General features: G+C 33.2%; 1 long non-coding RNA gene across 11 annotated transcripts; it reads left to right on the forward strand.

Moving 5' to 3' along the window:
• Positions 1 to 1,785: 1,785 nt before the first annotated feature.
• On the forward strand, positions 1,786 to 7,641 carry LOC148920198 (uncharacterized). Of its 11 annotated transcripts, XR_016124122.1 has the most exons (6): positions 1,787 to 2,268; positions 3,031 to 3,077; positions 3,221 to 3,562; positions 6,155 to 6,281; positions 6,349 to 6,411; positions 6,602 to 7,641. It is a non-coding gene; the product is annotated as an uncharacterized LOC148920198 (long non-coding RNA). The 11 variants fall into 11 exon arrangements; XR_016124119.1 differs by adding an exon at positions 5,731 to 5,806 and having other exon boundaries at positions 1,786 to 2,268; positions 6,155 to 7,641; XR_016124123.1 differs by adding an exon at positions 5,731 to 5,806 and having other exon boundaries at positions 1,786 to 2,268; positions 6,166 to 7,641.
• The last annotated feature ends 14,397 nt before the right edge of the window (positions 7,642 to 22,038 follow it).

Raw genomic sequence — 22,038 nt, forward strand, 5'->3', positions numbered from 1 at the left:
CACACAAAATTCACGTATTATACACACAATTTTACATATTCTTGAATAAAAATAATATATATCGAAATATTATATAGTGGCCGAACTTTAGTAAGGTAAGTTAGCCTTAGAAAAAAGAAGAAATCGATTCATACCCACTCCTGTAGTGGTTTTTTTAAAATTTTCTTTTAGAAATAGTATAGCCGGACGGCTATACTATTGAATATAACATAGTACAGCCGGACTGACTATACTGTATATATATATATATATTTTTTTCACCTTTTTATTTTTCCGAAACAGTAGTCTTGCTAATTTTATTTTAATAAATAGTATACCCGCACGGCTATACTAGGTTTTCTGAAAATTTCTTTGAAAAATAGTATAGCCGCACAGCTACACTATTAAAATAAATTGGCTACTTGGAAGTTGGGCCACACTATGTAATTGGAAGTTGGCCCACACCAGGAAATTGGAAGTTGAGCCAAGTGGAAGCCAATTGGGCTTTAAATTCAACTTGGGCAATACAATGACAACAATAAGACAATAAAAAACTTATGAATTTCATATTTATTCCATGTATATTGCAATAAACATGCTCAGCAAGCTAACTGTAATACAATCTCTCTCCCTTCATGTACATTGCTTGTCTATTGTGTATGTATTGCTTGTTTATTGTGTATATATTGCTTGTATACTGTATATATATATATATATATATTTCACCTTTTTGTTTTTCCGAAACAGTACTCTTGCCAATTTTATTTTAATAAATAGTGTTGCCGCACGACTATACTAGGTTTTCTGAAAATTTCTTTGAAAAATAGTATAGCCGCGCGACGATACTATTAAAATAAATTGGCTACTTAAGTTGGCCAACACAAGGCAATTGGATGTTGGGCCAAGTGGAAGCCAATTGGGCTTCAAATTCAACTTGGGCATTGGATATATAATATATAATACTTAATTATCAAAAAGATGACCTTGGGCCTTTGGGCATTTAAGATTTAAATAAATTATTTAGTTTTGAATTAATAAATCATTTTTTTTCTTTTTCATGTTTAATACACGTGTTCTTACAAAATTGTCAACAATACACACAAAATTCACGTATTATACTCACAATTTTACATATTATTGAATAAAAATAATATATATCGAAATATTAAGGTAAGTTAGCCTTAGGAAAAAGAAGAAATCGATTCATACCCACTCACGCAGGGGTTTTTTCAAAATTTTCTTTTACAAATAGTATAGTCGGACGGCTATACTATTGAATATAACATATTTCAAGAGTATAGGCAGCCATCTATACTGTATATATATATATATATATATATATATATATTTGACCTTTTTGTTTTTCCGAAACAGTACTCTTGCTAATTTTATTATAATAAATAGTATAGCCGAACGGCTATACTGGGTTTTGAATTGTGAGAGAGAGAGAGAGAGAGAGAGAGAGAGAGATGAGGATGAGGAGGAGGGAGATCGACGCAGAGAAATACAGAAAAGAGTTTGAAAGGAGAGAGGGAGCGTGAAAAGTGAACAAGTTGAATTGTTTAGGAAGGAGGAGGAGAGAGAACAAGTTGAGGGACTCATTCTAGTACAACCTAGTACAACTGTTTCATTTACAATTGCTTTTCATGGAGTCGTTGGATTATATTCAACGGTGTTCTCACATAAGCGTTCTCACTAGATAATCGCCATTTCTAAAGTACTTAGCCCAATTCTACTTAACCCAAGAAAATAGCCCAACTTCGAAGCCCGTTAATGCTGTTTCCTTCGACAGAACCTTACACCTCTCCCATCTCTCACTTTTCATCATATTCTCAAGTCGCCTCTTCTTTTCTCTCTTATCCCTTCTCTCTCTCATTATCTGCGTTCATCGCTCATCGCCCCTCTCTCCTCTCTTCTTCTCTCATTATCTTTCAGTTGGTTTAATTGCTGAGTTTTTTTTTGAACTTTTCATCATTCTCCTCCTAAAATTCTTTACTTTTACCCTTTTAACTCTTTCGTTTTCTCTTCGTAACACTTTTTCAGGGCACCTTTCTTCTTCATCCACAATCTTTTTTTTTTCTCCTTTCACAAAGTGACTTCCTCTCTGCCTTTTTTCTGTGTCCACATTGTCTCACGGTTCAAAATGGCCTCTTTTGCTCCCTCTTCTTCTCTGAATCCAAAAAACCCATTTCAGCTCCATCATTTTCTTCTCCGGATATTATTGATGACAGCTATGAAGACTCCTGCAGCATCTGCCTTGAGCCTTTCAACTGCGATGACCCAGCCACTGTATGATCCTGTAAAAACTGAGAAGTTTTTGTATTTTTGTAGTACTCAGTATTTTATGCATACCCAACTGACAGTCTTACTGGATCAGTCTTATAATGTTGAAATTTAAATTACATGTGGTACTGGTACAGTGGAAAACACTCTGATTTTATGTTCTGATAGCTGTTTTTGGATTATTGATTGTTTGCGTCTTTCTGGTAGCCGAAATAAACTGTGATCGATCTATTGTTAGTTTTGGTGGATGCGTTTTTAAATAGAAATTTAAGCTCCATCGGTTTCTCTAGAGAATGTTTCATGGGGTAATCTGTAATATTGTGTTTCATTGAAATTCTTTTCTGGATGCATGGATTATGATAAAGCATTTGAAATTTAGTCTTCACCTCCCCTGCTTGAGTAAAATAGATTAATTTTTAACGCAATCTTTAGAATGCTTTCGTGGGATTAAAGGGAAATGAACGGGTGGGGATGCACTTAGTTTTGGAATGTGTTTTTGAGAACCCAATTGCACTTTCATCTTTTCGCTAATTGTTTGGCAACGATATGAAAATGTGCTCTGATGATTGTGATAATTCTATTTCGCAAAAACTGGATATCGTGTATGGGATCACTGAAGCATAGGATGGATTTTTTTTTCTTGTTTGGTTGAGATATGCCTTGTTGCAAAATATTTGCTTTGTCTGCTAGTTTTGTAGCTAGCTTGAACTGACTGTAGGTTCAGACGTTAAACCGAGTATTAACTCTTAGAATTTCTTCTTGTTTCAGATTACCAGCTGCAAACACGAATACCATCTTCACTGTATTTTAGAATGGTAACCCCAATTTACTCTATGTGTGGGTTATGCTTTATTTATCTTGCAGTAATACATCAATTCTGTCATCTAACCTCGAAATGTGATTCAGTATTTCTTTAGTGAGAATGATATTTTTCTTATTGATCTTGATCTTCATTTAGGTAACAAAGGAGTAAAGGATGACTCTTTCTCAGATGACTCTTATTTGGATGAGCGTATTATTCAGCATCTGGCTGCTGCTTCAAGTAGAGCTTGTTACATTCGCACAAAGGAAAAACAGAGATTTTCTGGCCTAGGTCCTTCCCATGTTTTTGCTTTCTCCCCTCATGGAAATGCGAGTGGTATGCAGCAAACATACCCAACTTCACCAGAAGAATGCCAAAGTCTAGGTTATGGGTCGCCGGCGGGGATTCACCAACTTCTCAAAGACCGCATGTTATTGAACCTCCATCGTCCTTCATCTGCAGCACCACTGTCAATAGTGATGCCCCTTACAAACCAAGGTATGCACCTAGGGCCAAAAATATATCCCCCACGTGGAAGTGCATGAATTGTTTTTATTTTTCTGCCACATACTCTAGAAGTGGATATATGTTCCACAAAGCTCGCGAACTTAAAATTAATAGTCACAGCAATAAACTGCTTTGTCTTGATCACCTGGAAGGCTTTTTGCACCAGTAAAGGCGTTCTTGCTTATGGCACACGTATATGATTTAAACGCGTTTCGTCTTCTTCATTGTCTACAGCATTCATTTCTTCTTTTTATCTTCCTGTGGCTGACCACTTCTTGGTCATTCCAGAGTGCTTTGTTGCTTAGTATTAAAGGGATTCTGGGGGAATTCCCTTCTGCCCCAGTTGCCTCAGACGCTCAACTTATTAAAACTTATTTTTATTATAATATGGGTTAATTTCAGTTCGGCACCCTACAGTTGTGCTCTTGAGGCATGTTTGTCCTGGCACGTTCACATTTGTTTAAGGTCGGTCACATAAAACCAGGAAAGGGTCACTGTCTTTCATTGCTGAGTTCATCTTTGCATGTGCGGATTGTCTTTTCAATTTTTAAGTGGAAATTGTAGTAATAAATTGCTTTATCGTTCTTATATTTTTAGATGGAACATTTTCATGCTCTACTATTACATAGATATTTTTAGATGAAACTATAAACTGCATAAAATATGTCTTTTCATTTTGTATTTCTTGCTAGATTTAATTTTGTAGCTATGACATATTAGATCAGGCATTTTCAAACAATTTATGCCAGAATAATGCTTTGTTTGCTCAATGGAGCCTGAATTATCTGGGAGTTCAATAGTATATACTGCATGCATGTGTTCAGCTGGACATATGTAAGGTAGTGCACTGTTAAATTTATGCTTGTGTTTAGATTGATCTGTGTAAGTAGCATGCACACTAGACTATTAAATAGGAGAGTACTCCCTAATGGAGTTGAGCAAGCTCGGATAGCTCGGGTGTGGCACGAATGACACGTTCCAAACAATTTGGCACCAAATCCAATTGGCACACGCGTGCCAAGGGGCTAGTTTATTTAAAAATATTAGTATAAAGGACACTTATATGTTTATGTTCAATAATAAGTTATCAATGTCATCCTCTCAATGATTTCTAAAAGATACTAATGTAATCCAACCTAGGTAATTATATGTTGGGAGCTTCACTATTATGCCAAATATAAGGGCTAAAATTTAAATAATAAAAAAACCTACATGAAATGAACTTTAGAAACATAAGGGCCTCAATATCCAGAGGCATTAATAGTGATTAGTGATGGGATCAACTAAGAAGCCTGTGATTTACTTTTGAATACTTTGTTCCTACCAAAATGAAAGGTAGGTAAGTCCCCAATGGGTTCCCACCACTGTGCGGTGGATTCTCCCTCCCCCATGGCACCGAGATTCGAAACCCCAACGGTTTCTTTGCTCCAATGTAACTAAAAATAAAAGGGTCGGTAAGCCCATGCCTCAATCTTAATCTAAATGGGAGCTTAAAATGACACGCACTATATTACAAATAGATAAGAGCCCAACAATATTTCTATGTTATATATGGGCCAGCGGCTCAGGTGGGAACTCCTTTTTGCAAACCAGTGATCTCAACGGCTGGAGAGAAAAAGAAAGCTTACAATAGAAATGGGTACACTGCACTTCCCTTAAGGCACATATCCTGGCAAGCCTTTTCTAATCCCGCCTATGTTTTTCAGACTTCCTCTTTTTCCTCTCAAACAAATTCTCCTCTCTCTCTCTCTCTCTCACCTGTTTATTCTCTGTGTTAGTGGCGATTAGGTTAGGGTTGATAATAGTTACTGTTCACGTTTTTCTCATCTCCTTCACCTCCTCCACGCACATAGTTCCCAAACACCGACATCGCCTCCCTTAGACATCTATGAATCCCAAGAAAATCTTTTAAGTTTTTCGAATTCTGACCTTCAAATACCTTTCTTCTTCATCCTAATTTTAATTTTTAATTATTTTAATTTTTTGTGTTCATTCTCTCTCACGACTGCCTTCCTTGCCCGCCAGTGTAGGAGGTGGAGTGAGGGGCCTTGGCTCTGTCTTGGGCCTGTTTCCCTGTTACTTGGATCTGTTACTCTATTTTGCTGTTTCAGTGTTTCAGCTTTTGTTGTTGTTTGGGATCGTGATATGTTTTTCCGTAGACTAGTTTTGGCCTTGACGGCTTTCTCTCTCGCCGGCGCTCTCTCTCTGGTTCGCTCGGTCTCGTGCTCTCTCTCTGTGAGTGCCTCCCTTCCTCCATGGATCCATAGGAAACAACTGTCCTTCCTTCTCTTATTATTATTTTCTATGTTTTTTGAGAAATCAATTTCTATGTCCCTAATTTGATTTAGGGTTAAAATGTTTGGGTATTTAATTGTAAATTATCTGTGAAAATCATTATTTTTTTTGTGTATATATTTTCGGTATTTAATTGTATAATTATCTGTAAATTATGACTGTCAAATTCCCTTGAAGTTCCATTTTTTGGGCCAAATTTTTGATCAAATTAGGCACTTTTCAATTCAGTTGTTGGTTTTTTACTGCGAACCTACACTGAGTTTTGCCCGTGCTTTCCATTCTGGTGAGGTTTATGCTAGAGGTTGCAAATGCAGAGCTCGAGGAAGCCATGCGCAGCAAGGAAACTACTGAGCAAGATCTTAAAGATACGAAGTTGAATTGGCTATGAATGAAGCTACGATTCAAACGCTAAGAGGTTTGTTATTTTTGCACAATATTTATGTTCTTAATTTGCTTAGGCTTTAATTGAATCTTCAATGCAGTCAAGGATTTCTCTGACTCAAGATGAGATTTCCACAGTCGGATCGGATTTGGATGCTCTTAAGGTATTTTTACTTTATGTTTCTAGTAATTTAATTAAATATTTGTATACTGATCCTCATTTTATGTTATTTTTGCTTGGCCCTTGAAAAAGAACAAAAAATGGGCTTCACGGTACTAAATTTTCATCTCAATCGTTTGTTAATTATTTTCAATTGCTGGCCTTTTAATTATTTGCCATAATTTTCTATGCAGAGATGAGTTTATTAGCCAAATGGTTGAGATCAACACTCAGATATGGTTAGCCTCATTTGAAAAGCAAAATAGTACACGTAACAAGTTCTCAATGCATTTTGGCATACATGGTGTATTTGTATGCCCATTTATAGACAAATTTCACATGATTCGTTTAGTGCCTTCCTGCAGTTACTAAGTTATTATCCTACTTCTTAAAAACATTTGAATGCAGAAAGTTCCAAGAGTCAGTTACTAGAAAAATTCATGAGGTATTGTACAATGGAAGTACATAAGGTGATGGCTTGTGTACGCTTGCCAATTAATCTATAGTATTGATCTCTGAACATGTGCTGTTCCATCTTATTCTATTTGCATTTGTCGAATCTTCTAGTCATAATTAACTTCTACATCTCTCTTTAAGTCTTCAAAATAGATCTTTCTCAAAAGAGGAGCAAAATGATCACATAATGTAGCTTGGGTAGAAACTAAAAGAACATTGCAATTTTGTTTCAGAAGAAGATCCCAAACTAGTGAAGGAGGAGGTTACTGAAGGTGCTTCAGGAACACTTGAGGATATGCTTGCTGGTGTAATATCTCAGACAACCGAAGTGGAAGAAGAATGCAAATCAGAACAGAAGCATTGCAAGACTTGAGGATATGCAGTCGCTGATTGATTGTGAAAGGAAGGTATTCTTGATGGAGGAGAGATGTTACAAGCAACAAAAGCATTGCAAGACTTGACAAGATATCCTTTTCAAGATTGCGTTGGTTACGAAACTTAGTGCATTCGTTATGACACTTTTATGGAACTTGTTTTGGCAACGTGATACTTGTAGAATGGGTATCAACGATTCACTTCCCCCAATTCTTACTTTAAATTCCCAAACTCAAATTTACTTTCACACTTCAACTACCCAAACTCAAATTTAGACTTTCACACTTCATAGTTGAAGATAATATTGCTAGGTTGCTGTAATTGCCTTGATTACTATGGTTGCTGTGATTGTTGACAAAATATGTTGCGTACTATTTGGGACAATATATGCGGTTACCATGAACTCTCTCACATTTCCTTCATCTTTTAAGCTTTAAAATATAATTTTGACATATACACAATTCAAATAATTTGTCAAAAATTGAAGTTTGTTCATATATTAACAATAATACTAAGTTGAAAATCATTACTCTCATTTACAACAACTCTTCCTTCAATTATTATTTCAAATTTCCTGAAATCTATTTTGTTTTTATATGTTATAGTTGAAGATAATGTCGCAATGATGTTTTTAGAAATTTTTGGTGTAATTTTCTGATTTTTTTATATTATTTTTTTGGGGGTGAATTTTTGAAGTTTAAGATACAAAAATAACATCTGATGACATGTTGTGCTATGCGATCTGACACCGTCGAAAACTCTGATGGCACACCAATCTAACTCTTCCATTTGTTATTATTTTTCATATTTTAAATTATAAAAATCATAATAAATTCATCCAAATTCACCAAAAAAATCCCACCACCTCCTTGTCACACATCATTCGAAAATAAATGTCACAAGGGATTGTTAGAAATTTTATGTGCATTTGTTTTATTTTTTGTTATTCATTTTTACGTTTAAGATACAAAAATGAACATATGTTGACATGTGTCGAAAACTCGAACGACACACCCATCTCGAGCTGCCGTGTGTCATTCTCTTCCATTTATAAGTATTTTTCAATGCTTTAACTTCAAAAAATAATAATAAATTCATATAAAATCTGAAAAATTCACAAAAGAATCCCACAAACTCCTTATCACATTTCCTTCCTCTTTTAAGCTTTAAATTATAATAGTTATATTTACAAAATTCAAAAAAAGTTGTCACAAATTGAAGTTTGTCAACACAGGTTCATTTTTGTATCTTAAACGTAAAAATGAATATATAAAAAATCAAAAAAATGCACATAAATTTTCTAAAAATCCCTTGCAACATTATCTTCGAATGATGTGCGAAAACAAAATGAATAAATAAAAACACACACCAAGAAATTGTTGAGCATAAAAATCATTACGGACAGAAAGTTTAATTAAAGAAAGAAAAGACAAGCTTACATTGAACCGACGAAGCAGAGCCTCTGCCTTTCTGGCTTCTTCACCATCGTCATCATCACCGACCTCACTGCATTGATTCACATCACAAGCTTACGTTGCTTCCGTTGAGAGAGATGCGTGTATTTATCTCACGTTCACATAGGGTGCATGCTTATTTCTTTCATTTTATTTTTTCGGATCAAACATAGGGTGTGCATGCTAACTCACTTTGAAATGGTAAAACTTAGAGTGCTGCTAAACGAACCTTAAAATTGACTGAGTACACCATACTATCAAAATATTTATTGAATTACTAATTTACCCTAATATAAAATGTCCAAAAAGGATATATTGCATTGTGAAACAAATGTAATTTTAATAAGTTCACCCTGCTCACTATCTTCAATCCTAATCAAACGTAAGCGAAAAATCATACTTCCAAAAACCTTAGAATTAACTCCAACAATTTGTTTCATCGTTATTTAGCAAATACAATTTGTATCCTATATGCGGACCAAAGCACTAATTATGCAAATTTGTTACAAAATCAATTACGTTCCTTGTACCACCTAATTTGTAGGTAATGATAGTTTGCATAATATTTCATGCCAAGATATGAACACACGCTTGTAAATTATAGTCTTTAGACACCCAAAGGAAATATCTTCCCAAGTTACATAGCAGCCCATAAATACAAATCCTAAAAGGAAGGCAGTTATTATTGGAAGTCATATTTCAGTTTCCACTATACGCTTCTTAGCATCAACTACAAAAAATTGATCACACTCAATAGAATCATTTGGAATGGAAAGTGGTAAACTAAAGCTGAAATTTCATGACGACATCAACATAGATTCAAAATTTAAGAGGCAAACGATCCAGAATTGAACAAAAAAATCAAAAATCAAAACGAAAAATGATGAATGGGTTTGGTGTTGTGTGATAGTGTATTAGGGTGTACCAGTGGTATTTTTGGTATTTAAATAGGGTGTACTTAGTTAATTTTACATTTTGATTTAAATATTATGGTGTACTTCAATTATAGGGTGTACTCAGTTAATTTTAGGGTTTGTTTAGCAACACTCAAAACTTATGATGCACCATCATTGCATTTAAATGATCATCATTGCATTTAAATGATCATCATTGCATTCAAATGATCTCCATGTATAAAAATCAATCGATGGTATGATTAGGAAACAAACAAAAATCTCCTCGTTTGATTTGTGTTGTAATTTCTTCTGTCTTAAATTGAAATGACTTTCATTACCAATGCTTTGTATAAGATGGTTTCAAAATCTTCCTCTGTGAGCATTGAAAACTTGAAATTGTTGCCTCACTTTTCCGTGACAAGTGTGGAAGACATGCACAAAGTGATCGCGGTCAAAACAAGTCATCCGACGCTCAAAAGCACCAAGATTACTATTGACGGAGACGTGGACAAGAAGGAACATGAACAAATAGTGGCCATAGCTGAAGAAAATCAGCTACAAATAATTCCGTTTTCAATGGAGAAGGAATTGGAGCTGAACGAGTAAGTGTTTTACAAATTTTTATTTAAAATTGCGTTAAAAGAAATAAACAAATAAAAATTGAATTATATATTTGTTGTTAACAGGAAAGGTAAGACCGGAGAGCATGGATATGCACAATGGCCCAAGGGTGAGCGTTGAAGCACGCGAGGGTAGGAGAGCACCAGCAGTAGACAATGGCCCAAGGGAGACCGTTGACCAGTTGTAGTTTTAATGTTTTTAAGTTTCTTTTCTTTAACTTTTTTTTTAAAAAAAAGTTTATTATGAGTCAAGGTGGACGCGCCAATGAAAATACGTTTATCCTTTAATTTTTAATGAAAGCTGGTGTGTATTAGTTCAAATTTATTAACTTAAATTTAAGATTCCATATTCAAAAAGAAAAAACTCACATTTAAGAGAGAAATCTAAAGTCAAAGTATTATTGAAATATATTAACAACTATAAAGAGGGTTAAGATTAAACATAAAACCATTTTCGGATATGTGGTAGACAACAGAAAACGGAGCAACAATCATGAAGGAACCTTTGCAATCTGAGCGAACAAAATCGATATTCAAGAGTGAGTAATGTGTTGTATAATCAGGATAGTAGAACATATGACTAGCTAAGCTTGAACAAGGTTTCGGATGGTTATAGATCTCCAATAGCTGGGAATTTTGGGTATGATATAGTTCTCTAACTCAAGTACAACTCTTATGAAGGAAGATTTGTCGAAGGAGCAATAGACATTAACATGCATGGGGGAATCTGATCCTACATCAACAAAGTAGATAAGAATGAGCAAGTGACATTACAACACGGTTTTAGCTTACTATATTTCTGGAATGAAACTCAAATTTTGAAAGTTTATAGTTGCGATATGTAGAAACAACTTTCATGAAGGGCGAGATGTCATTAGAGTATGGGAAAGCTACTTTCAATAGTGATTAAGTCGACAATAGAGTGTAACCAGCAGATAGAAAGAAAGAGGGTATCTAGTCTAACCTTGAACAGACTTTCAGATGGCTGAAAAACTCTAATGGCTCTCAAATTTGGATATGTTAGAGATCTCGATCTTAGGAACAAAGTTCGTGAAGACAGAAACACCAAATGAGGAACAGAAACGGCCATGCAAACCCAGACCCGTGCCTTACCCAGAGCACCAGTCTCTACTGAACAGCCTCCACTCAAACTGAGTTGTAGGTGTCTAGATTGATTTGCCTTGGCTCACGTTTGGATATGTCCTAGTTGACTCGCAGATGAACAAGTCTGAAGAAGGAACGGTTTCGTTTTGAGCTCAGGAAGTTGATGCTTTGGACCTGTGAACTGGTCTGTATGGTTTTGATGAGGTTTTGACAGGTTTGGGAATTATGATGAATTTGTGGGACTTTATGTGGGGGAATGAAGAGAATATTTGTGGGACTTGAACTGACCAGAATTGGGACTCATCAAATACAGGCGTGGGAAGGTCTGACTTCGGGTATTTTAAATTTTGACTTCTTCAAAATTACTATTGTGCCACTATACTTCCGTAGATCACAACTTCCTCGTTAAAATTCCGATTTGAGCCCATTACGTGTCTACAAACTCCTAAGAGCGAGCACTACGCAATGGAGCAACTCTAAACTCCCAACAATAATTTCGAACAAGAAGTAACCAAAATTCCCCTACCCCTAAGGGCAAAATTGTAATTTCACAAATAGATATAAATTGATTAACACGAATAAATTAGGTTCGGGATGTTACAATTACTGTTTTTGCTTCTTAGCCTAGAAGGCTCATGAAAACCTTGGGAGGTGGAATGAGACAAATTGGTATCCTTTGTGTTGTTGCTTTCATCGCTTTACATGAGAATGTTGCAAACCTCGACACTGATCACAAGATAAATAAGATTTTAGCAAGTATATTCTCAGTCTACTTGATTTTGTATACCAAACTCTTGTTTGGAGGACAACCATCGCCTTATCTTCTCAAGCTCTATTCGTGGATTCTCTTATATTTCATTTTGATAATTTCAGAGGGACTAAATCAAATCAAAGAACTAAGAGCAGAAATTGATACCGTTGAGACCAACATTGTGATACTGCTGTTCAGCTCAAGGTAAGGGCATGCCATTATGTGCATAAAAAAATTCCGAGTCTCGGTTTGAATGATATGGGATTTTTCAAATGGTTTTATTAGTACTTTCCAAAACGATAGATTTTAGTACAAATTTCTGTCTCTCTCTCTCTCAAGTAAAATGATGTTGCAACAATGTCATTCAAATGATAAATCTTTCATTGTAATAAATCGTGTGCAAGTGAGTGTTTGAATTGGGACATCTTCTTGTGTATGTTAATTTGTTTTCTTCCATGTCTCATATGAATTCTGAAGAACTGCTATTTGTTTGATGTTTGGATTAGTGAACAATAAGCTGCTATTGCTTGGACTTACGGCGCTGAGGTTTTTTTATTATTATTTATTATTTATTTTTTTATATCGGATTTGCCAATCTCTAAAATCTTGTTAATTTGATATGTTGCTAATATGTGTAATTATACATAAATATATGAGACTGAGCATGTCTTTAGCTGAAACCTGCAAGTGAAGGTTTATGCATTAATTTCTAAACTTAAGTCAAGCTTTTTGCATCATTACTTGTGTGATTGACCAATTTTTTCTTTTACCATTACCACACTGAATTCGGGGTTTTTTGTTTTCTTGAATTTAAATAAGCCTACAAAATAACTAAATTTCCATTGATTTCCTAATGCAGCTATGGAGTTAGCATTGTCGTCGGAGAAGCTGACAAAGGAAAAACTCTTGAGCTTGCATAAGGCAATGCATCTCTATCATATGAGATTTGTTTGTGGTCATTGATATAGCTCATGGTGTCTGATTTCCATTTGAACCTTTCGTTTAATATTTTGCTTATTATGATATTACTTGTTTTATTGAGTGCGTAACAATGATGTCTAGCTTAGAGATTTTATTGAGAGCAACTTTCTGACTGAGCAGGTGAAAAGCATTTTTTGTTCAGCTTTAGACATACATAATATCTGTTGTGCGGAAGCATCAACCAACTGTGAGTGAAAAATAAAACATCTCGCAAGAGATAAAAAAACAACAAAAAATAACACCAACAAGAACACCAAGACTTATACTGGTTCGGCAATGCCTACATCCTGTTTGGAGACGACGGAGTATTCCACTATAATCAAATGAGATAATACAATAGTGTTTAACACTCATAACCTAGATAATTCTCTCCTTAATTACTTATTGCTGTTAGCAAACTGTCACAGCAACCTGGGTCTTCTCCAAATCCCCTGATAAAAAACTCTTGCAACCTTCAGACGATGATAAAAAGCCTTATCTATAAAAATTCACCAAAATTTCATAAAAATAAAAAACATACCCTGAAATTTCTACAAACTCCTTGCTATATTATCTTCGAATATATAGTCCGAAAATCTAAATTTGAGTTTGGGAAATTTAAAGCAATAATTGGAGGACATGAATCATTTATACCCGTTTCCGTTCTGCGAGTATCACCCCACCAAAACAAGTTTCATAAAAGTGTCATTTACAAATGCACTAGACATCCCTGGTGCATCATTCTAGGTAATAGAATAAATATTACTACACTGTACATTTTGTAATACATATACAAATTAAAAGAATTCTCAAAATTTTGTAGGAACCCTTTACGATGTTTTCTTTGTACATAAAGCTCCACAAATGTCATTTTTCTTGTCAAAATATGCTTCTTAAAAGCATCACGAAGATGTCATTAGCGCTTCAATACTTATTAAAATTTGAGAAAGTTAATAAGAAGATTTGTACAAAAGAATGCAGGCTATGCAAAAGTGAAGCGCAAAACCAAAATATTATAATAATTGGAATTCTTATTGAACCCAAAACTTAAATTTGAATAAAAACAAGAATTAAACACCCAAACTAAGAATTTCAAATGAAACCCACTCGTTGGATGGCAGGCTTCAACAATATGAATATAAGAATTCAATCAAACACCTGAACAAGAATATCAAAATGAACCCATAGCAACTCTAAGCAGCACTAAACCTTTCATTTTGAAGTATTTACAAAACATATTTTGGTGATAAATACAATAAATTTCAATATCTACATCAGAATAGCCAGCAAGTAGAATACTAAAATATAAAAACTACAAGATAATTAAATGTTGGTTCAAATTCAGATTCGTGATGATTTCCTGCATTTGACAAACTGGTCATAAAGAAATAGTGGACATTCTAGGCAATTAGCATCATGCATACCACATCTGTCAATGAGAACATATGATGATATATCCTCCAAGCAACTTCGAATGGAATATCCAACTTTTACTACCTTGTCATATACTTCTTTACAAACAAAAAGAATTAGTTCGAAAGCAAGCTTTATGATTCTACAAAAGGGAAGGAAATTGCATTGAAAAGGAAAAACTTCCAACTTTTAAGGCAATGAAATATGCTAAAAGAGATAATCATTCAAATTGGTAAAAACCAAAAGGTCAACTAAAAACCTATGTACCTGACCATCGTACCAACCAGAGTCTTCACCTATAAACAGAAAGAAGAAGAGCAGAAAAAATTCACAACATAGTCAAACAAAGGAGATTCACAAACTTTCAAGGACTATCAAGATCTGCTACTTTTTCTACCATTAATCTATACAATTACCCTGCTTAGGATGGTTGAAAATGTATCAAAACCGTGAACTAGATAGAATGAACCAACAACAAAATACCCATTTTTTTCAGAACCAATACAGAAAAATTAATTAGGAAACATATTTAAAGAAAAAACAAATTGGCGTTTAGGAATTGATACAAAACTCTGCCATGTGTCAATCTAATATATTTCATATTATTTATCTATAATTTAATTTCTAAAATTCATAATAAATAAATTAAAAATCATAAAAATACACAGAAAATTCCTATGAATATCTTGTGATATTCCTATGTATTAGTGTGACAAGTACGTAGGTATTGTTTTGTTATTGTATTTTTCTCATGCAATTAATTATTTCTTTTTACTTCACACCTTATTTAAAATTTGTTCATAATTCAAACAATTCCAAAAAAAAATAGTGTCGAGATCGGTATGACATTTCCTTCGATCACATGCTTCAAATTTTGATCCCGTCCTTATGTGATCAAACAAACAATTGCTTAGGGGTTACAAAGTGTGGTTATGTTTTCATTTGCATCATTCACATTTAGGGATGCCCTCCAAATTGTAATTTTAAAACAATTGTAAACCACTTTTTGGACTTGGGATACGATGTATTGGTGCTAAGAAATACGTATATATATATTTTTGGGCATGATGAGCCTAGTATCCCATCCACTTCCACGTGTTAGCAGGGAAAACCGCCACTTGGCATATCATCCAATTAAATATTTCTTTGTACTTCAAAATTGATTTAAAATGGTAAAGTTTGTGGTTTAGGTTTTAGGGTTTAGGGTTTAGAGGTTTGGGGTGAAGGGTTTAGGGTTTGGGGTTTAGGCGTTAAGGCTATTATGGAATCAACTTTTTTCATACAAGAGACTATAATATATATATATATATATATTATAGGGTGCGGCATAGAGGAATGCTATTCACAATTGCTCAAAAGCGATTGTCCCATTACTTGTTAGCCCAGTGGAGGAATGCTATTTATATTAGGGATGAGTCCCTAATTCTAAATAAATAACAATATAATAATAATTTAAGCTACAAACTCCACACAACGCCACCTTTCGATAACATTATCTTTGAAAATACATAAAATTGAAAAACTCCTTACAACATTGTCTTTGACTGTGGAGGTCTAAAATCATGATTCCACATATTTATGTTCAGGTTATTGTTGAATCAAAGAACATGAGTGTTATGTTATAAAACGTGTTTTGTTTGTTTTGAAACAAAGTTGAGTTTTTGTTAAAAATTTCAAATTTTATAAGTCAAAATAAAATTTGAGGGCGTAAAATGTCAAAGAAGTTCGTACAAGTGTTATTTAATTTATTATCGTTATATAATATTAAATCATAATTTAGTGTTTTCGTTTGTTTTGAAACAAAGTTGAGTTTTTGTTATCATTTTCAAATTTTATAAGTCGTTAAAATTATATTTTTGGAGTTTGAGGGCGTAGAGAATGTCACAAGAAGTTCGTACCAATTTTCGGTGTATTTTTTGGATATGTATTTAATTTACTATCAATTTTATAAGTTAAATCCTAGAAAAATAGTATTAAATTGTATGGGGCAACACATGGCGGAAGCTGAATGGGGCACAGTAAATGTGTCTATTGCTGTCCTCCTATCATTGCATCACGTGTCAGTTTTGATACTTTTATCAAATTTATGTTTAAAATTCATAAAAAATTAATTAAATATCAGAAAAATACACCGAAAATTGCTACACCGAAAATGGGTCATTTATGTATCATCATGCACCCTACGGCACATATGCAAAATCTCTGTTGAATTTACTTTTGAATATCAGCTTTGTTCTTTATATGTATTTTTTAATGCCCCTTCCGATTTGGTTTAAAATTCAGGACCTTGATAAACCACCTCTTACGTGAGAAACTTTTTTCTATCCTGACATCATTGTGTATCATGCTTGTTGCATATTTCAGGCTGTCTATGGGGATAATGGGTCATTTATGTATCATCATGGATATTGTTATGCACCCTACGACACATGCCACATCTCTATTAAATTTACTTTTGAATGTCAATGTCCCTTCCAATTTTGTTTAAAATCCAAGACCTTGAGATACCACCTCTTATGTGGGAAACTTTTTTCTATCCTGACATCATTGTGTATCATGTTTGTTGCATATTTCAGGCTGTCTATGGGGATAATGGGTTATTTATGTATCATTTCAAGTTGTATATGGGGTAACTTCTTCATCTTTTTTTCTTTTCCTGTTCCTCACTCCTCTGCCTCCCCTTTTATTCAAAACAAGGGCAACCATTATCCCATTTCCACCTCTCACAACTAGAGCTAAGCTAAAGCACAAGGGAATTTTGCAAGGAGATATATTTAATATGTGCAACATATTTTAATTTCAGCTATTTAATTTGGGAATTTTAGGAACTTAGTTTGATTTGTATTGTGTTTATTTAATTTGTGCAGCCTTCGTTTAAAGCTTTGGTTGCCTTTGCGATTAGACGAGGACTGATTTCGTGATTGCTGTGAAAGTAATCAAATATAGAAAGAAATAAGGTGCAAAAATTTAATGTGGCTTTCTCCGTGGGAGCCGCAGGTTAGTTTGGAATTTTAGCAGCTTGGTTTTATTTTTATTATGTTCATTTAATTTGTGCAGGCCCTTGTTTAAAGCTTTGGTTCCCTAGACAATTCAAATACGAAGAGTCGTTCCCAGGAACTTATAGTAATTTTACCTATATTTTTATAATAATAGAGAAATGACACAAGTCATAATTGCAATGCTGCATCATTACTTGTTTGCCATTAAAATATCTTTCGTAAACGCTTCAAAAGTTTTCATTAGTACTTTTATGAATGTTTTAAGATGAACTCAAAAGACATGGAAAGTGTCACATTGAGTTTGTAGAATTTTTTGGTGTGTATTTTTATGCTATTTAATGAATTATTATGATTTTTGGAAGAGTGCATCATTAGTGCCTCTGACAAACGTCATTTTGCATAGCGCCACGTGTCATCAGAGTTTTGTTGTGTCTGTTTATCTTTAAAAATTCACAAACATTTAATTACAATTCGAAAAAATACATCCTTATTTTCTACAAATTTCATGCGACATTATCTTCGACTATGATGCGCGAAAATCAAAATTTGACTTTGAAAAAGTTGAATTAATAAATGGAAGAAAAGTTATAGTGAGGAAGAGGAATGATCTTAAACTTTGTGTGTAATTACAATAGAAACAAACTTGAGTTTGAGAACTTATTTGAATTTTTTTATATCTCATAATAAATCTGAAAAATTCACTAGAAAAATACCCCGAAATCATTGCAACATATCTAACATCTTTTAGGACTTAAAATTTAATTTTGACTAAAAGAAAAATTCAAATAATTTCACAAAGTCAAATTTGTTTCCATACTAACAATAATACTAAGTTGAAGATCACTAGTCTTCATCACTACAACTCTTTCTCCAATTATTACTTCAAATTTTTCCAAGTCAAATTTTGATTTTCAAGTATCGTAGTCAAAGATAATGTCACAAGGAATATGTAGAAATTTTCGGTGTATTTCTCTGATTTTTAATGAATTTTTGTGAATTTTTGAAGACAAAATCACAAAAATGAAATATTAACAAAACGTGGCGCTATGAGATAATGACACCCGTTGGAAAAGCTGACGATGCACCCATCAGGCGCTGCCATGTGTCATTTTCTTCCATTTATTACTATTTTCTAATATTTTAACTTCCAAAAATCATAACAAATTCATAATAAATCTGAAAAATTAACCAAAAATTCCTCCGGACTCCTTTCGACATTTCCAACATCTTTTAGGACTTAAAATATTATTTTGATAAAGAGAAAAATTCAAATAATTTCACAAAATCAAGTTTGCTTCCATACTAACAATAACACTAAATTGAAGATCACTACTCTTCATCACTACAACTCTTCCTCCAATTAATACTTCAAATTTTTTAATGTCGAATTTTGATTTCCGTGTATCATAGTCGAAGATAATGTCACACGAAATATGTAGAAATTTTTTGTGTATTTTTCTGATTTTTTTTTAATGATTTTTCGTGAATTTTTAAGATAAACTCACAAAAATGAAACAATAATGACGCGTGGCGCTAGGAGATACTGACACCAATTGGAAAAGCTGACGACGCACCCATCAGGCGCTGCCATGTGTCATTCAATTCCATTTATTACTATGTTCCAATATTTTGACTTCCAAAAATCATAATAAATTCATAATAAATCTGAAAAATTCACCAAAAAATACCTCGGACTCCTTGCGACAATTCCAACATCTTTTGAAACTTAAAATATAACTTTGACTAAGTGAAAAATTCAAATAATTTCACAAAGTCAAGTTTGCTTCCATACTAACAATAACACTAAGTTGAAGATTACTAGTCTTCGTCACTACAACTCTTCCTCAAATTAATACTTCAAATTTTTTAATGTCGAATTTTGATTTTCGAGTATCACAGTCGAAGATAATGTCTCAAGGAATATGTAGAAATTTTCGGTGTATTTTTCTGATTTTTTAATTGTTTTTCGTGAATTTTTGAAGATAAATTCACAAAAATGAAACATTAATGACACGCGCTATGAGATATCGACACCTTTGGAAAAGTGACGACGCACCCATCAGGGGCTGCCACGTGTCATTCTCTTCAATTTATTACTATTTTCCAATATTTTGACTTCCAAAAATCATAATAAATTTATAATAAATCTGAAAATTTCACCAAAAAATACCCCGGTATCTTGCGACATTTCCAACATCTTTTGAGACTTAAAATATAATTTTGACTAAGAGAAAAATTCAAATAACTTCACAAAATCAAGTTTGCTTCCACACTAACAATAACACTAAGTTGAAGATCACTAGTCTTCAAGTGTACAACTCTTCCTCCAATTATTACTTCAAATTTTTCAAAGTCAAATTTTAATTTTCGAGTATCATAGTCAAAGATAATGTTTGCAAGGAATATGTAGAAATTTTCGGCGTATTTTTTTATTTTTTGAAATTTTTTGAAGATAAACTCACAAAAATGAGACATTAATGACACGTGGCGCTATGAGATACTGACACCCATTGGAAAGTGGCGACACACCCATCAGTGCTGCCATGTGTCATTTTCTTTCATTTATTACTATTTCCCAATATTTTGACTTCCAAAAATCATAATAAATTCATAATAAGTCTGAAAATTTCACCAAAAAATACCCCGGACTCCTTGCGACATTTCCAACATATTTTGAGACTTAAAATATAATTTTGACTAAGAGAAAAATTCAAATAATTTCACAAAATCAAGTTTGCTTCCATACTAACAATAACACTAAGTTGAAGATCACTAGTCTTCAGTAGTACAACTCTTCCTCCAATTATTACTTCAAATTTTTCAAATTCAAAATTTGATTTTCAAGTATCATAGTCGAAGATAATGTTGCAAGGATTATGTAGAAATTTTCGGTGTATTTTTATGATTTTTTTATGATTTTTCATAATTGTTTAAAGATAAACTCACAAAAATGAAAATTAATGACACGTGGCGCTATGAGATACTGACACCCGTTGGAAAAACTAACGATGCATCCATCAGGCGCTGCCATGTGTCATTCTCTTCCATTTTTTACTATTTTACAATGTTTTGACTTCCAAAAATCATAGTTAATTCTTAAAAAATCTGAAAAATTCACCGAAAATTGCCACAAACTTCTTGCGACATTTTCTTCATCTTTTCAGTTGTAAAATATAAATTTGACTTAGAGAAAAATTCAAATAATTTCTTAAACTCAAGTTTGCTTCCATACTAACAATAACACTAAGTTGAAAATCGCTGGTCTTCATTACTATAACTCTTTCTCCAATTATTCTTTCAAATTTTCCAAAGTCAATTTTCAATTTTCACACATCAGAGTCGAAGATCATCCAACAAGGAATTTTTAGAAATTTTTGGTGTATTTTTCTAATTTTTTAATGATTTTTCATGAATTTTTTAAATATAAACTCATAAAAATGAAACATTAATGACACGTGGAGCTATGGAATAATGATGCATGTTGGAAACTCTGATGATGCACTACACTCAAAAATCATAATAAATTCATAAAAATCTCAAATAATTTATCAAAGTCAATTTTACTTCGATAGTAACAATAACACTATGTTGGAGATCATTACTCTTATGTATTACAACTATCCCTCCAATTATTACTTTAAATTTCCCAAATTCAAGTTTGGATTTGTCTTGCATGATAGTCAAAGATAATGTCACAAGAAGCTTGTTGTTGGTGTAATTTTTTGACTTTTTTTTTGGGTCAATTTTTTAAGGTAAAGACATAAAAATGAACATCTCATGACACATGGCGCTACGCGAGAATGACACTCGTTAGAAGCACTAACGATGCATTATTCAAGTGCTGCCACTTGTCAATCTCTTTCGTTTATTACTATTTTTAAATGCTTTAACTTTCAAAAATCATAATAATTCATTAAATAGCATAAAAATACACACCAAAAAAATTCTACAAACTCAACCTGATGCCAAAAATAAGAAAGTAAACCAAATTGAGAATTTGTTTTCTCTAAACTCATGAGTAAACAGAGAATATTAGTTTATTACGATGTAGAAATAACAAAGGAAAATTGTGACAAATGTCAATATTATTACATTGGAAGACCAAGTAGCATGTATGTACATTGTATACCTCCTCCAAGTAATAGAATTTGGATAAAAATAAAAATTTCAAAATTTTTTTTATACATCAAGAAGTTGAAACAAGGCAATAAAGAACTTAAAATTCAAGAGAAGAATTGAACTCAAAATAAACATAATCAACGAACTTCATTCTTAAAAACAATAAACTCAAACATTTGTTCTCAGCTTAATAATTTTGCAATGCAAATTGGAGGGGAAAAACAACCTGCATAGAGAACGAAGGAAAGCATTAGAAAGCCAAATAGTAGGCAAAAATCCATAATTAAAAAACCAATTGGGTGGGGTTATCTATTTTCTCATTTACTAGCCAAAGACATTTAGTTGCACATATTTTTTCAGCAATCACAGCAACCATAGCAATTAAGGCAATCACAACAACCAATACCAATCATAATCATCCATTTGAACCATACACTGTATAACTATACATACACTTACAGATTAAGATTTTTTTTAAAACCTT

The sequence above is a fragment of the Prunus mume genome, linkage group LG2 (assembly GCF_029339155.1).
Source record: "Prunus mume cultivar Tortuosa linkage group LG2, ASM2933915v1, whole genome shotgun sequence".
Lineage (NCBI taxonomy): Eukaryota > Viridiplantae > Streptophyta > Magnoliopsida > Rosales > Rosaceae > Prunus > Prunus mume.